This window comes from Mytilus trossulus, chromosome 14 (assembly GCF_036588685.1).
Source record: "Mytilus trossulus isolate FHL-02 chromosome 14, PNRI_Mtr1.1.1.hap1, whole genome shotgun sequence".
Taxonomy (NCBI): Eukaryota; Metazoa; Mollusca; class Bivalvia; order Mytilida; family Mytilidae; genus Mytilus; species Mytilus trossulus.
In genome coordinates this window covers 9,063,254-9,080,734 of record NC_086386.1, presented here as the reverse complement: position 1 = coordinate 9,080,734, position 17,481 = coordinate 9,063,254, and the positions used below count along the sequence as shown (strand labels likewise).

The window sequence follows — 17,481 nt, the reverse complement described above, 5'->3', positions numbered from 1 at the left end:
GGGAATTGGAGATATAACATCTTTGTATTGTGCTACCTTAAATAGTTGCTCTTCAACTTTGTATTTGTTTGGCTTTTTAATATTTCGATATGAGCGTAACTGATAAGTCTTATGTAGACGAAACGCGCGTCTGGCGTACTAAATTATAATCCTGGTACCTTTGATAACTAATTATCTATACACATAAGTATATGTTCTTTTAATTCACGGTTTGCTATTAGTTTTGTCAACATATCAACATGATAAGGGGGGAGGCTAGGATCTTAAACCTAAACTTTACACATTCACATGTTTTTGAGTTTTAGGTCTTATGTCATATCTGGGTAATTGTCTTTATTTAAATAAGTTGGTAGATCATTGCAGGTTATTGTCACTAAAATGAACGTTCATTTTGATAGAAACAGCCCTCAAAATTCTCCAACTAATTTACCCGCGGTGCGATAATGTTTTAGAGGAGTCATATGTTATTGCTATCTGTTGTTAGCTGTACTTCACATATTTTAAAAATGTAAATGTATCCTTTTTATAGAAAATAAACATATTCTTTTTCTTGACTTTTGTACATCTTAATGACTAGGAACTTAAAATGTTTATTCGAGTTGTACTAAATTAAACGGAACGAACCATATAACATGATGATATGAATATCGGCATAAAAAACAACGAAATAGACAAAATATGATGACATAACGAAGGTATTTACATTTGTGTATGTTCCTGTTTTTGTATGTATTTTTTATGAACGAACTCCTGGTGTAAAAATCAATATCTAAAGCAGTCTCCATTGATTGGTTAACGTTTACAAATTGAACAAACCTAAGAATTAAAGGTATGTGCTCTCAAATACTTGTTGAGTTTTCATATCGACGTTGACATTACGTGTTCTAGGTTAAAAACAATAACCTCTGGTAAGAATTTTAAAATCTTTATTTGCTTTCGAAAAACAAATTCATTACTTATTTTTAAATAATTGAAATTTTATCATTCTATCAATTCGTTTTGACTGCAAATGTTTTATCCCTAGATTTGCGTAACCTCGACTGTATATAAATATATTCAGATACAAAAAACACGATTGACATTTCTAGAAACTATTCTGTTTACTTTAATTGTCATTGAAATGAAACACAATTGCATTTTCAAATGAAGAACTACTCAATATCTAATAAATGCGATTGGAAAGACAAAAAAACAACATTAAAAGACCATCTAGACCGTACATGATACATGTAATACCATATTATGATACAAATGCTTAAGCAATGTAAGATATTGATAAATTTTACGCAAATTGAATTAGGTTACAAAATGTATCTTGCTCGACTTGTTAGTTTCGTGTAGACATGACATATTAAATGAGACAGTTTAGTAGTGAGGGAGGTGGGGATTGTAAGCCATTTTGTCTTATGTTAACCCTATGGGGGGAAAGGTAGCCTCCTGAGAGGTAGCCTCCCGATGTGAGGCTTACTTCTATGACGTAATTGGTTTAACGATACCAAAGAAAATACCAAAGAGGTAGTATACCATACTCGCAGAGTAATGAAGCATAAACGCTGCCACCGCCGCAGCTGCAACGCTATGAGGTATTATGACATTGATTAATTAAATTATTTAATTTCTTTGGAGATAAGGTCATTTTAACGTGTTACTTAAAGTACGTGTGTTTTTATTATGGATACGTATATGATACATTTTTTTCTTTAAAATTGATGAAAATTTCCAGTCTATTAATAGACATACAGAAAAACCCATCTTAGAGTGTATTAGCAGAGACATGCCTATAGTATTATATCATATGTGTTTCTCATATTATTCACTTGCGGCTTGACACGATTAAGCTGTGAAAACAAGATTATTAAATCAATATTGAAAAGCGTGTTTCAACCTGTTCTTCAACATATTGTTACGTGTCAATAAATCCGCCATATTGAAAAAAAAATGTTGTTCTTTTGAATTCATCAAATTGTAAATGGCGTTAATTAATATTGTGTTTCTGAAAATTTATGGGGTGAAATTTTTAAATCATGAATTTTATCATGTTAAGTCATTTGAAATAAGCCTCACATCGGGAGGCTACCTTTCCAAAATGTGTTGTAGCGGCTGATATGCAGCATTGCTCTGCAGATAATTATGATTGATAAACTCTATGTTTGTTTCTTTGGTATCGTTGTACAAAATGACGTCATAGAAATTAGCCTCACATCGAGAGGCTACCTCTCAGGAGATTACTTTTTCCCCATAGGATTAACATAAGACAAAACGGCCCAGAAGGAAATTGATCCAAGACTAAGACAACTGCTTATACATCAGTTGTACCTTAAAAGGGTTAATTTATGAGTTTAAATGTCCTTCTGCTATCTTTTCTTAATCAAGCTAAGGTTGAATAATGCTATAAATTCTCACTCAACCTAAAGCTTTTCAAGTATTTGTCTATAAATGCACATAATGTAGTAGGTTGTTCTATATGAATGAGATTTTGAATAAATAAACATATTCACATGCAGGAAAAGTATACCCTCCGCGCAAACCGACGCCTGCTTTTACGTGTATAATTTGGGTTAAAAACGTTTGATGCGTATCTGGTTTGGTAAGTAATTGCCATTACATACATTTCTCTTTGAATATGGAATTAATCAATTATTGTCTTTCGTTTCGGTAAATATGTAGTTTAATTGACCTCAGTGAATATCAGTTTTTCAAAAGTCAATAAAATTACATATTTACCTCATCAAAAACAGTATCTGTATAAAAAAAATTATAATGCTGATTTCTTTATTTGGGATACCTAATATATTAATTAAGATTTTTGTGCGGGTTTGAGTAACTTAAATTACAGGTACATACCGTTTATCTTTAATATAAAATATCATGTTTCTTCAACAATAAATTATTAACCTGTATATCAAATATAAAATGTTGATGAAACGTGATCCCGGGAGACCTATGAACAAAGCATTTGTATGGATCAGAAAACACGATAACTTTTTGTTTATTTTTGTACCAGTCTTCGATGTCGGATCATGCATGCATTTTACGTGCACATGTTTACGGGAGCACATATTTCCATCTTAATGCATGTTAAGAATGAAATTGAGGATGGAAATGGGGAATGTGTCAAATAGACAACAACCCAACCGTAGAAAAAAAACAACAACAGAAGGTCACCAACTGGTATTCAATGTCGCGAGAAATTCCCGCACCCTGAGGCGTCCTTCAGCTGGCCCCTAAACAAATATATACTAGTTCAGTGATAATGAACGCCATACTAATTTCCAAATTGTACACAAGAAACTAAAATTAAAATAATACAAAACTAACAAAGGCCAGAGGCTTCTGACTTGGAACAGGCGCAAAAATGCGGCGGGGTTAAACATGTTTGTGAGATACTGTGGATTCATTATTATTCGTTGGATACCAATTTTCGTGTATTTCGTGCGAAGAGTTGAACCACGAAATTAAATGTTCAACGAATGACAAATTTTCAATAGGCTTGTATGCAGACTCCGGCAAAACCGCGAAATCAAATATCCACGAACATGTAAGTTTTCTTCAATCCACGAAAATTGATACCCACGAAAATAAATGAATCCACAGTATCAGCCCCTCCCCTATACCTCTAGCCAATGTAGAAAAGTAAACGCATAACAATACGCACATTAAAATTCAGTTCAGGAGAAGTCCGGGTCTGATGTCAGAAGAAGAAACCAAAGAAAATAAACAAAATGACAATAATACTTAAATAACAACAGATTATTAGCAGTTAACTGACATGCCAACTCCAGACTTCAATTAAACTGACTGAAAGATTATGATTTCATCATATAAGCATCAGGCACAATAATTCCCGTTAGGGGTTTAATTTCATACCATGAAAACATATATGAGAAGACAATAACCCGTTTCATTCCAACAGCTGGTTTTTAAATAAATGTGTTTAGTTCCGACGCAAAGACCCTATAAGTGAATCAATATTTACGCCAAAATATGCAATCTTTAATGACCTGACAACAATAATTTTTCAGTGATACATAAATTTCTCTCGTTAAAATCTAAAACATTGCTACATACAATAAACACCGTAAGATGGTGACAAGTGAACGGCACCATTTACATATGGATAATTAACGATAGGAAATGAAAAATCATCTCTTTTATCATAAATTTTAGTATTCAGCTTTCCGTTAGTGATATAGATATCAAGATCGAGGAATGGGCAGTGGTCATTATTAGAATTAGCTTTATTCAAAGTAAGTTCAACAGGATAAATTTCTTTAATATACATACTGAAGTCGTCATTATTGAGAGCCAAAATATTATCCAAATGTCTAAAAGTATTTTTAAATTTGTGTATCAGATGTGGTTTCGATGGGTCTTTGCTTATTTTTGTCATAAATTGTAATTCATAGCAATGCAAAAACAAGTCCACAATAAGTGGTGCACAGTTAGTCCCCATTGGAATTCCGATAACCTGACGATAAACGGAATCCCCAAAGCGAACAAAAATGTTATCTAGTAAAAATTCAAGGGCATATATAGTATCAAAGCATGTCCAATTGACATAGTCTTTTTGTTTATTGCTACTAAAAATGACCTTAAAGAGTCTGAACATATATATTCACATTCTGACTTTTTAAATGCCCATTTAGAAATTTGATTGTAGGATCTCATCAGTATTTACGACTTTTTACGTCATTGATTTTGATTTCTTAATCCAGTCCAGGCCATCAACATAGTCAAACGCAACGAACGTGTATTTAAAGTGATAACGGGGTCATATTATCGTGATTCATTTTACAGTTCAACTTTTGTCTAATCTTTGATCACGTGTCTTCATATTGTGCATGCACACAAAAGTAATGTTGTTCAAAAACTATTACAGCTCGTATCGATTAATTTCAGAAACAAACACGAACTGATTTTTTTTATAGGTAAAGATTTTCATTTCAGAAGTATTTACATAAGAAATATTTACTTTTTAACAGTTGAATGTACGCAACTGAAGGTGATTTTCTTTTCATAGAATACTAAAACAAGGATATGTCCCCAGTACACGGATGCCTCACTCGCGCTATTATTTTCTATTTGCTATGGACCGTAAAATTGGGGTCAGAACTCTAATTTAGCATTAAAATGGAACAGATCATATCATGTATACTAAGTTTCAGGTTCACCAAAAACCTTAACCTGCAGCGGGATAGACGGACTTACGAACAGACGGAAAGACAGACGGACGGACGGACAGACAGACGGATGGACCGACAGACGAACTGCCGCACATACCAGAAAACATAATGCCCCTCTACTATTGTAGGTGGGGCATAAAAATATCCGTCAGATCCGTCAGAACGAGTGGGGGGAAGGAAGGGATAGTGGTAGATTTTTGTCTGATAATTGATAAAAGATACATTTAAAATCTGATATTTGCAAAGTCTGCATTTAATTAGTAATTTGCCGATTTAACCCATTCAGAGGCAATGGCACTGCATAACATGGCGTGTGGCATTACAAAAAGGATCATTACCGACATGTCACATCACACATCATTTTTGTTACTTGTTAATCATTTTGTAAATATCTATAACTCTCTCTGGACATATACTTAGCGTAAAATTTGCCATGACATTGAAATTGACCTTTGACCTTGTCTTAATTTTTTTTTGGAATAAGGACCTCAAATTAAAAGATCCTAGATCTCCATCACTTATGGTTCAACAGTTACAAATATATATTCCTTATATCAAATGCATATGGGTAAATAAGTTAACTCGTGTATGAAGTCTCCGAATTGTCTCGGTCAACATTACTCTTCAGACGCTAGAATATAACGCGCAAATTGCAAACATAATTTTGTCATAATCTTTTACTGTTGGAAAGGAGATGCGCATGCATGAACACATTGTTTGAAGAGATAAAACTTCGGTGAAACAGGATAAGTCAAAAAGGAAACTTGTACGAAAATGCTGCCTTGCGACGTTCACAAAAAAGTCATCTTTGAAAAAAAAAAATATGTTGCAAGCATTCAATTAAAAAAAATGAATAATGAGCATGTACTAATGTCAAATTGTTCTAAATATTTGAAAAAATAAAACAAAACATCTGAAATTTGATTTTGATTGATGTGAATTTAAGCATGGATGCAATTTGGGTGCTCGTCATTACGGAATCATCAATAGTTTGAAGGTCGATTAAAATCAATTTTTGTAACACTCAAAATGGATTAAAATCAAAATGGGTTACCTATATAATAACGAAGGATACGGATACAAAATAAATACAGAATGGTTATTTATGTTTGATCATAAAAAAACGTGGGTAAAAAAACTATCAAAATAGGTGCAGTTTGGGTACCGTCAAATTACATCACAAGAAAACAATGTGGAGGAAGAAAAATAATTAAAAACCAATTGTTCAGATAACTTCCTGTTTAAAACATGTCACTTACTATCTCAAATGATAGCTTTATGTACACTGATTCCAAAAATAATTGGTTTCTATATACTTGTGCCTGTAAGAAGGGAGAAATAAGGTACTACCGGTTTGACCAAGGTCACTATCGGTCTCAATTGAGCATATTTGAAAACAATTATGGTTTACAGGTTCTTTCCATGATATCAATGCAAAAAGGGATCATCCCAGCTTTCTCTAGGTGACTTATTTTTGATGTTTGTCAAGGCCAAACGGTTTGCAAAATACCCTAAAGCTTTATCATGTACCAAATTGACGTAAGGGACCGGTCAAAATTTCTTGATGCATGGGACCGGTGCAAAAAGAAAATTGCTGAAATAATTCTCTTGATCCCATGGCTACTGGCAGAATAAAAATATGCTTGTCCCATGCACTTTACCTAGTAAAAAAGTGTGTGTCCCATGTTAAAGCACAAAAACATGATCAAAGTTGTGGATACATTTCATGCTACAATGTATTTGGATAGCTGAAAAATAATGCTACTATGTGTGAACTGTATCTATTTTGCTATTATAAAGTAAACAAAACAATACATAAGCATATGTTATTGCCAACACAGGAGCCCAAACAGATGACAATATGTTATTGATTATAATAAATGATACATGCAATATTAAACAATTAACATGTATGAAGTGTATGGTAGAATACATTTTTTCAAAAATATTGCAGCTTAATTTAGAATCTAACTATTCTAAATTAACAGTGGGTAGGTAAATTTTCCAAAAAAAATAAATTACAAAAATATGATTTTTTTTTCTGCTTAGAATAAAACAATCCCCATTATTTGAATAGTCATACCAGAAGAAGTGAACATCTCGAGACAGTTAAATTTTCAAATTTAAAACGAGAGGAATGTGAAAATAGCATCAAAATTAAAGAAGTGAACATCTCCAACTTCCACTTACAACAATATTGTATTTAAAACATTTTTTTTAAAAAGTGGGAAAAAAGTAAAATTTACTATCTCAACATATATGCAGCTTGAGTGATTATATATTTATATCTGGGCTATTCAGAGCTTGTTGGGTGTGGGTTCCAGATTTGTTGTGACCTTTGAATGAATATTCCAATCATTTCTTTTGGTAGTATGCTACTGTATTTGTTAAATTTCCACAAACATTCTTTTTCTACAGCCAGTATGTATTATAAAAAAAAAGAGTTTTCATTCTACAATGTCTGTTGAATTTGCATAATCATGATAATAACATTTATGATTAAGGTAGTTCAGGGGGTCATCACTGAACATCATTTCTGAGCATGTTAGATTTTTGTTTTATTTAAGGAATTATGGTCTACATGTACAAAATAAAACAGAAACATATTAGACCACTTTCGAGTTCATCTGTCACCGGAAAAAACTCGTCAATTATACGCGCCTTTATCATCGTCATTTGTGCGTTTAGGGGCGTCGTCACTTCCTTCCAATGTTGAGCGAGTGGTTGGAAAACTATAATTCTATATTGTACGAATTATTCGGCAAATTGAATTCTCAAAATTGACAATCAACACTGCTGTCATTAGGGAAATGTCAGTAAGTACCTACAGAGCAACCATTATTTCTAGTTTATCCTGCACAAAGACGATCACTAAGACGCTTGATGAACGTAAATAGTGCAGGGATACAGGCGAGCCCCTCTATCTGGTAAATGACGTCATAAAGGCGTGTATAATTGAACTCGAAAGTGGTCTATTCATTTTGTTTAATTATAGTTGAAGTAGCACTTTTAATTGCTTGGCCATTTTCAAAATTTCTGTTTCAATCCAAGGGAGATAATTTGTATACAAAGTACATGGACATCACACATTTTGTCAATTTTCTTAAAAGTATGGCTGGTTTATACACCACATTTCTTTTATTGAAACTTCTAAAGCATATGAAATGGAGATTTTTTTTCATATACAGACTTGTTTCAAAAAGTTCATGTTCCATGCTTGCCAATAATGAAAAAAACATTGAGTCCCATTACTGTAAACACTGCAAAAAGTGCTTGTCCCATTACAGTTTGCACCGGTCCCATGCATCAAGATTTTGACCGGTCCCTAATAATCAATTAAACCTAACTTGAATCAATTTAGGGACAACAACTCCTGTTAGATGTCATTGCATTGTTTCAGACCAAACGTATTATATTTTATTCACAGTCACTAAGAATTTCATTATGTTGATAAAGTGTGTAAGCAAAACAAACAAGTATAACAGGTATACACGTCATAAATAGGGACACATCAGTTAACATTGTAATGCAATCTCAATCACTATAAAACGCAATTGACACAAATACAAGAATAATTTTTAGCCACTTTAGTTTTAACATGGATATACATGTTACTAGGTGTCTGTTGTTCAACTTGTCGTAATTATTTCTTAATCATTGCAATAAAATCAATCATGATTACTTAGTAGCTTATTCACAAGTCAAATAACAGATCTGTAAATCCATGACCAATGTCAATTTGCAGTTTATGGGGCGCACAAAAAACTGTGAAAACATTAAGTGAATCGAACGTCACTCTTGATGCACATTTTGATGTGAGGTTATTTTATAGAAATCCCAGTTTTCATCTTACTTTTATTAAAAATCTGTTGAATCAACCTCTAATCTTCTGTTGAACTCTTTAAATAAAATGGGTTTTACTAGTACTCCCTTTTTTATTTGTCTTTAATATTCGAAAATGCTAAAAATGCCATATTTTTTGTGAAGAAAGTTTATACTAAGGTTATAACGGACGAAGAAGATGAATGACTACGGACCACGAACGAAATTATTGAAAAAGTAACTTGCCCCTTTTTTGCTAAAATATACTGATTACATAATAAGTATGTTAAGTGTTGTTGTTTCCTGAAAAAATATATTTCATTTGGTTTTTCCTTCAATACAAATGTTTAACAATTGGAATTCAATTCCTTTAAAAACTTATCGTAGATACTAGGGATGTTATTTTGTGCACTAGACGTGCGTTTTCGTCTTCATAAGGTCATAGGTTAAAATGACAAATTTAGTACAAAGTTGAGAGTCAACTTGAGACACTACATGATAAAAACATCTTCCAATTACAATTTATATTTTATTTTTGAATGAAGATTCACTGACGAGACAGAATTGGATGCAGTAAAATTCGATTTTTTGTCTGCGTTTGTTGATATTTAAGGATGTATACATCTGAGGAGCGAAACATGTTCTAGATATTCACTTTTGTTCTTAATCAACGTTTAGGTTTGTATAACTGTTAGAAAGTAATTGAGGAAGATCAAATTCATATGGGGTTCACTTTTGTTTTGATACGGACATTTTCAAAGTTACTTTTGTAAAGGATTTTCCCATTTTCCGTCTATTTACCCATTTGTGGCCTTTTCATAAAAAAAGAAGATTTTGTAAGTACATGTGCAGGACTTTAAAGTGCGATGGGGACGCTTAAGTACGATAGTCATGCTTAAGTGCGATGGTTTACGCTAAAGTACGATGCCTACACACTCTAAAGTGCGATGGTTCGCGAAAGTATAGACGTAATAAACGTACTATGGATTATGACGTGAACAAAAAATAACATGCCGAAAGATAAATGTAGAATATTTGATTAACAACTTTAAACCAAATGTCCATGACTTACTCAATTTAAGCATGATAACCGTGTTTTGTGGGCTGAAGGAAATGTGTTTTTTTCCGGTGCTAGACGAAGAACTTTTGTCCTGCCGCCGACCATCTTACTATACAAAAGTATACGCATAAGTAACCTTTATCCTGTTTCTATTTGATGATAATGGATACATTGAAATCATTGTTTATGTTTCAGTTTACTTTGCCGTTCCCTTTCAAATATTGTCGATTTTCATGAAAAGTAAAGTCGGTAAAACAAAGATACGTCATGTTTACATGCGTAAATCATACATTGTCTGCTAAAACATAAGAACGAATTTTGTACAATGACGACTTTGAGTGGAGATGTTCACATTAGTGATTGACTGTGTGAACGGCAAGCTACAATAATTATTCAAATATGTGATACCAGCCTGTCTAGCTTTGTTTCAACAACAAAAGTTCTTTTGTAACAGATGAAGGCATTAACTGAAAACGAAGAATAAAAATAATACATATTAATATACGGACCAATGTCTTCCACGAGTAAATCAAAAGAAGAAAACAAAATTGAATACAAAATGAATTTAGGCTTGTACGATTAAGATACATGTCAAATACGCAAAAAATATAAAGAAAAATGATAGAAAAAAACATTTCAAAAAAATATTTCAGCATATGACAATGTGTCTAACCTTTGTTCTTGAAATAATCACGAATAAATAAATGCATTTCGAAAAAAAAAATCCAGGTGAAAAAATATATGAAAGAGAAGGCCAGTGACTGATAAATATATATTAGGGTTATTTCATTTCTTGAACAACTATACAGGTTATGTGATTTCTTTACAGCAGATTTCAGTCAGTATGTAGCTAATGGTAATAGCTTGCTTGTTAGCTAAACCGTGGAGTTATTGTTAGGTAAGTTATACTACCATCCTTTTAAAGTAGCTTAGTCCCACAGTGAGATAGATTGGTTTTCTGTTGGGCAAGTCTACTATTAAAGGAGGGAAGTTTGGCTAACCTAACAATGACTTCACGGTTCAGCTAACAAGCAAGGTAACCAAAGAGATTACCTTTAGCTACATACTCACTGAAATCTGCTGTAACAACTATACAAGTTTATATGTAGCTTTTCTATTATCTTTTAATCCATTTCGATATATAAAAATTTGAATCGATCCATTTCATATGAATTTTGTTGATAGTTTTTTCATTGTCAATCAACATTCTCCTTATTTAAAAAGAAATATGTCAATGTCTTTCGACAAACATTAATTTTATATATTCTAAACTTGCAAATTATCTTTTACCTGCAGCAGTAACTAATTGATGGAAAAGTAGTTTTCTCCACATTTTCACACTTTTAAAATTTGGCTCGAACTGTAAGAGAAGTTGATCCCCGAGATCTACTCCACCCATTGTAAAGTTATATCGTTTAACAGCGGATGGAATGGCCAAATCTCTTCCTCTACTGTTTGTTGTGTTAATCATGCTTCAAATTTATAAACATTTAGTTTTCTTCAAGAACATGAAAATATTTTCAAGAAGGTCGAAAATGCATTTATAAAAAAGTAAACTCAATATACAGATTTTATTTGTTTTAGCTTAAAATCATCTGTTCTAAAATTAATTTATTTCAATTGAAATAAGTTTCTGTGGTGTCTGTACCGACATTTTAAACTTGTGCAGCAATAAATATGTCACCGTATTGATTTTAATTTTCGATCATAGAATATTTGATCAAATTATCATTAAAGAAAGTTAACAATAATATTATAATGATTATAATTTCAACATTACTTTGATGAAACATTGTGTACTTCATTTGTTCTCTTGTGGATAGTTGTCTCATAGGCGATCATATCCAATATTTGTATTTTAAAATAAAAATACATGTATCTAATATACGTTTAAATTTACCTTGCAGAGCCAGTTGTTGTAAGAATGGTTACAAGTCTGCGATCTGCCCATACAACTGCCATGAGTTGTCCCTGATATTTCACTGTCATGTCTCCTTTTTGAAGTTTAGCAGTGCGGTAGCTTTTTGGCATGCCACGTCTGGTTTTAATTACAGTTCCTGTGCAGAATGTACCCTTATCTTTCAAATCATGTACCAATTTGGGACTTGTAAAGAAACTATCAACTGTAACATGATGATCTCTGTTTAAATGAGGTGTCATCAACTCTGTCACTACTTGGTACCCCTGAAAAAACAATGCTTTGAGTTTATATGTTTTTATTTGTGAAGTCCTGGCGTGTAAGAAAAAATGAGAATGAAAATGGAGAGTGTGTCAAAGAGACAATGACCCTACCAAACAAAAGAAAACAACCGAAGGTCACAAATGGGTCTTTAATACAGCGAGAAAATCCCACGAGAATATTGAAGTTTAAGCCACTAATTTTATTCAATAGATCCTGAAAATATATATTGAAATAAACAGGGGATAAACACGAACAAGTGATTCTATTAGGCAAAACGAAGGCTGGTTTACCGAAAAGTGTTTCACGGTGACCGGCTGTTAGATTGATTTCAAGATAATATATAAAATATGGACAAGGGAAGTATATTATTTCTAAAAACATAACTATATGCTATCACTATGCCGCGTTATGCCCATTTATTGAATTTAATCTTGAAAAAAATATATAGTAAAGGAACTTTAAATTTCAAAAAAGTTACAACATGCAATAATTGACCTTACCTGTCCATTTTCACTTCTTGCTTCGTTTCGTCTACCCTTGTATACTTTAATCTGGTGGGTGTAACCGGTGTAGGATTCCGCTAAAACCCACAATTTAATCACCCATTTATGTGCCTTTTTGTTGGACAAATATTGCTTTAACTGATGTCGGCCTTTAAATCCCACAACTCTTTCATCTACACAAACATCCTGGTTAAGTCTGTAAAAATATAAGAATAATAACAGTAGGTGATTTTTTTTAAATATTCAAAGCAAACTTTACGTTTTTGAATAAAAAAAAATCGTTGTTACAGATGCACGCGTAGAGCAGTGTATGTAAAGTGCGGATCCTAAAATATCATTTTTACTGTATATGCCATAAATGTCTAATGTAGAATGATAAATAAACAGACGAACTTTTTTTAATTTTTGAAGAAAATGAAGAAAATTAGTTAAAATGTATAGGTTCAGAAATACATAATACTAATAAAACAAAGTTAGAGATGCGAGCGGGGTTTTATCGCACCGAAAGCCATCCAGCTGTGAAATATATACCAAAATAGGTGAATATTTAGGACATTTCACGAACAGATCGTGCAGGTGCTTTATAACTAACAGGTGAGATGTTGTTGCAGTAAAAAATATTCATTTTAATACAATTATTAAAGTTGTATAACGTAGAATATGTTTTCTCATTCAGTTTCTTCATATTTAACTCAATTCCACTATGATGCTTTCGTAATGCTAGTCATGTTTACTGTCGAATAATCATACTATTCTTTCATTTTCACTGTGGAGCGAATCATTATTATTGTATATGCGGTGCATTATCACTGTATAATTATTTATTTTTTTATCTATTACAGCTCATTTCTTTAAGCATGTAGAGCAAGACTTTAGTTGATTTGCTTGCTGTTTTTTTATTGGATAATCATTATGATAACACCCAATTTAATTCATATATTAAAAATACAGGTTAACCTATGCCTATTCATATTGTTTAAAAATGTCAATCTTATTTACCAAGTTTGTATAAACAATTATACAAACAAAGCAAGCAAGCCAACCAAAGTTTTGCTTTACATGCATTAGGAAATTAGCTGTAAAGCCTTAATTTAGCCGACTTGCTCAAACAATAGATAAAGTAAGAGAAAGATTTGATAAAATTTAATTTACGGAGGAAAGTTTGGTTTTAAATCACTCTAATAAATTCAATAGAAATAACATTTATTTCAAATGTATTCCATTTAGTTTCTTATAAAGCGTATAGGGATCTTTATCCTTATTTTTTTTTTATCCAATTCCATTACACTTCACCGCTAATTACGTACATCTTGAAATAGATTGCACCTTTGTTTTCCCGTTTGAAAGGTTTTACACTGGAGCCCTTTATAACTTGCTGTTCGGTGTGAGCCAAGACTCCATGCTGAAGACCGTATTTTGACGTATAATTGTCTACTTTTATAAATTGTGACTCGGATGGAGAGTTGTCTCATTTTGCAAGCGTGACAGGTGAAAGTCAAATGATTGTGTAGTGAAAAACGGGAAATGAAGTCTAGCGGGACATGGATAATTACAAAAAAATAGAACTGCTTAGTATAAGCGGGATACGGGAATCTTACAAAATAATAAGCGGAATACGGGAATCTGCCAAAACAGTAAGCGGGATCCGGGATCAGAACCCCCCAATGAAACCCCAGAATAAGATATTTTTGTATATTCATCCTATTGTTACAGTCATGCCTTCAATAACAAATGTATCCGATGCATGCATTTTTTTTTATATTTTTGGTCCCTTTTCAATTTTGTGGGGTCCAAATTTATAGCTAGTCCTTTAATGTAGATATTTGGAATTCGTTAACATGCTGAATCTAACCGTGTATCTAGTTTTGGGATTTTTTGCCTAGTTGCTGAAATAGCCCACATAGAGTTCCAAAGGTCTAAAATCAACATAAATGAATTGTAGCATGCATTTCGTGTACAATAACCCAAATGTGCATGGTTTTACTTCTGCGGTAGTATCCATTCGCGGATCTAGAATTTTTCATAAGTAGGGGCCCATTGACTCCTAAGAGGGCCCGCTGCTGTCACGCTCCAGTGATTCCCTATATAAGTTAAAATCAAGGAGAAACGTAATCTGAAGAATACAATATGACATTTTGAGAATCGCTTTTGTTACAAGTTTGAAAAGCTATATATTTGATAAGGAATAAATGAGTAGTTTGTATCTCAATTTGAAAATACATGTATCATAAATCCTAAAGTCATCAACTAAGTTTTTTTTTCATTTGTTGCAAGTGCATTTATCACATAATTCTACAATAAAAATTCCTCGCATCTTTGAAAATTCTACATAAATAATGACTGCACTAACAGTGATAATTCATCGCATCTATAGTTAAAATGGATCGCTTTCAATAATCGATATGCTATATTATGATGCTTTTATAACACTTATTTTAACTTTAATGCTTTGTTTGTATATTATAAAGACATATCACAATGAAAATATGTTAAAACTTAATTTAAAATCCTTTAACTTGATATTTTCAAAACGTAAACAAATACAGTTTTCCCATGATCCTTTATTCTACAATAGACATACCCGCATATAACAGTAAAAATGAACTAGATGGATTCGCACTTTATATACACTGTAGAGTGTATATATTTAAATTAAAAAAAACATGTAAACAGATATATATTTTTTAGATTTAATTTCTTGCCCACTTTCATTTGTTTCATCGCAGTAATGACAACATTGTTATTAACTTTGGACAAGTTTTATACACAAAGTCAAGGCTAATGTATTATGTGTTTCTGGTTACACAATGTAATAAAATGTGAGAAATGTGTAAATTTGAAATCAATGTCTTTTTTCCTATTTACAATGTAATAAAATTTTCATTCTTTAACAACATATATAATATCTTCACTCTCCTAATAACTTAAGATGTATTGTATTCTCTTGAACCAAAAAGTACTATCGCACACTTTATTTATCGTACATGTACCTGTAATTTTTTGAAAATGTCTGATTTAAAATGTCTATAACAGGACTGATTTTGTGGAGTTGGTCGTAGCCTGGTTGGTCATGTGGCACTGCTGTCTCGTTGTTGTTACAGTGCAAAAACTGCAAGATAGCATGGAATCTATTTCTAGACATTACTTGGGCAAAATTTGGTGTTTCCATAGACCATGATCTAGGATTGTTCTCCCAATATGACTCATATGTAGGTTTCTTAACAACTCCCATGGAAAGAACTAGTCCAACAAATGCCAGAATTTCCTGGCGTGTCACAGAAGTCCAATTCTTCAATCGTGCAAACTCTGGCACTACTCTTGGGGGTCGACTTTTTTAATCAATGCACTGGGTGGCATATCGATTTGTTTCGGCAACTAACAGGTCGATAACACTTCTCCCCGGCATGTCTATAAATTTCATATAGTAATCCAAAATTGTTGAATTTGACAGAAAATTTACCGGTCCAGTTTGTTCATGAAAATTTGGTTCCGGCAATGAAAAAGTCCCTGGATCTAATACAGGGAACCACGGTCCCCTATTCATGGGAATTCCTTCATCCAGTTCTTCATCTCCCTCTGATTCAGAGTCTGAAATATGTATGTCCGATTCATATTCGGATCCCGAATCGCCGTCGTCCATCATTAACTTTACGCCCAGAAAAATGACGTCATAGTTGACCATGACGTCATCAGAAGATGTTTTTTTTTTACTTGAAACATGTTACGTTATTTTTCTTTAAAACTATATAGGTTTAGAGCATCAAACTGCTGCTGTTGATATATATTTTTTATGTTACTTAATTTGAATAAAAAACGACAAAAAAACGGTAATTATCAAGCTTATCAAATATGTCATAATACCTTGTACTAGCTTTTTCTTTTTTATAAATCCGTGTACTTTCAGCCCTTTAATATTACCTTTTTTGTCCCTCGCACTTCAGCGTGATAAACCATAGTACTTTAGCGAACAAACAGTCATCGCATTTAGCGTGATAAACCACCGTACTTTAGCGTGACCATCGCACTTTAGAGTACCATTGCACTTTTGAGTCCTAAACATGTATTTTGTGTAGCTATATTTTTATACCCACAATTCTTTTCTGAACATTTTGGCTGAAGAAACTGATCAGATTGATTTAAATTTTCCTGATTTCAATGAGACTGAAAAATCGAAACAATACATTTTTAATCAAAATTAGGTTCGTATTCTTTAATATGGTTTTTATTTGCGAAATGTGTATACGTTTGACAGATACATCTAGGTCATTACATACTATTCCTTTATTTTATTCAGATATCTAGATGATGGAAGGGAATCTAAAGATGAAAGTGTCTTTGATTAAAGGCTATCGAGATCAGTGGTTTTTGTTAACAGAGGATGGATTTCTAAAGCGCTTTAGGGTATGTTTGATGATGTCAAATCTCTTTTAAGTTTTATTAATAGAGATTTCGATTAAAATGACATAACTTGACACCTTTCCGTCGAATTTTATCCAATGGAATTTATGAGGAAGCATCTTCAAGAAAAATACATTTATAATTATATAACAAATTAGAGTTGGGGCCTAATTTAGAGGAGCACCAACATGGAAATATGATTTGACGTGACACAATGTCCTAAGACCACACTTTCTTGTTGCAAACGTTTTGATTTCAGATTGTTTGTGCGTGCGGCATACAAGTATGCACTCCCGTCTAGTTAGAATTAGAACTTTACGCTTTTTGTACAGG

At 32.5% G+C, this 17,481-nt stretch overlaps 1 long non-coding RNA gene across 1 annotated transcript; it reads left to right on the top strand.

The window, feature by feature from the left end:
- Window positions 1–862: 862 nt before the first annotated feature.
- On the top strand, window positions 863–17,152 carry LOC134697171 (uncharacterized). Its single transcript, XR_010103077.1, has 2 exons — window positions 863–908; window positions 17,045–17,152. It is a non-coding gene; the product is annotated as an uncharacterized LOC134697171 (long non-coding RNA).
- Window positions 17,153–17,481: the final 329 nt, after the last annotated feature.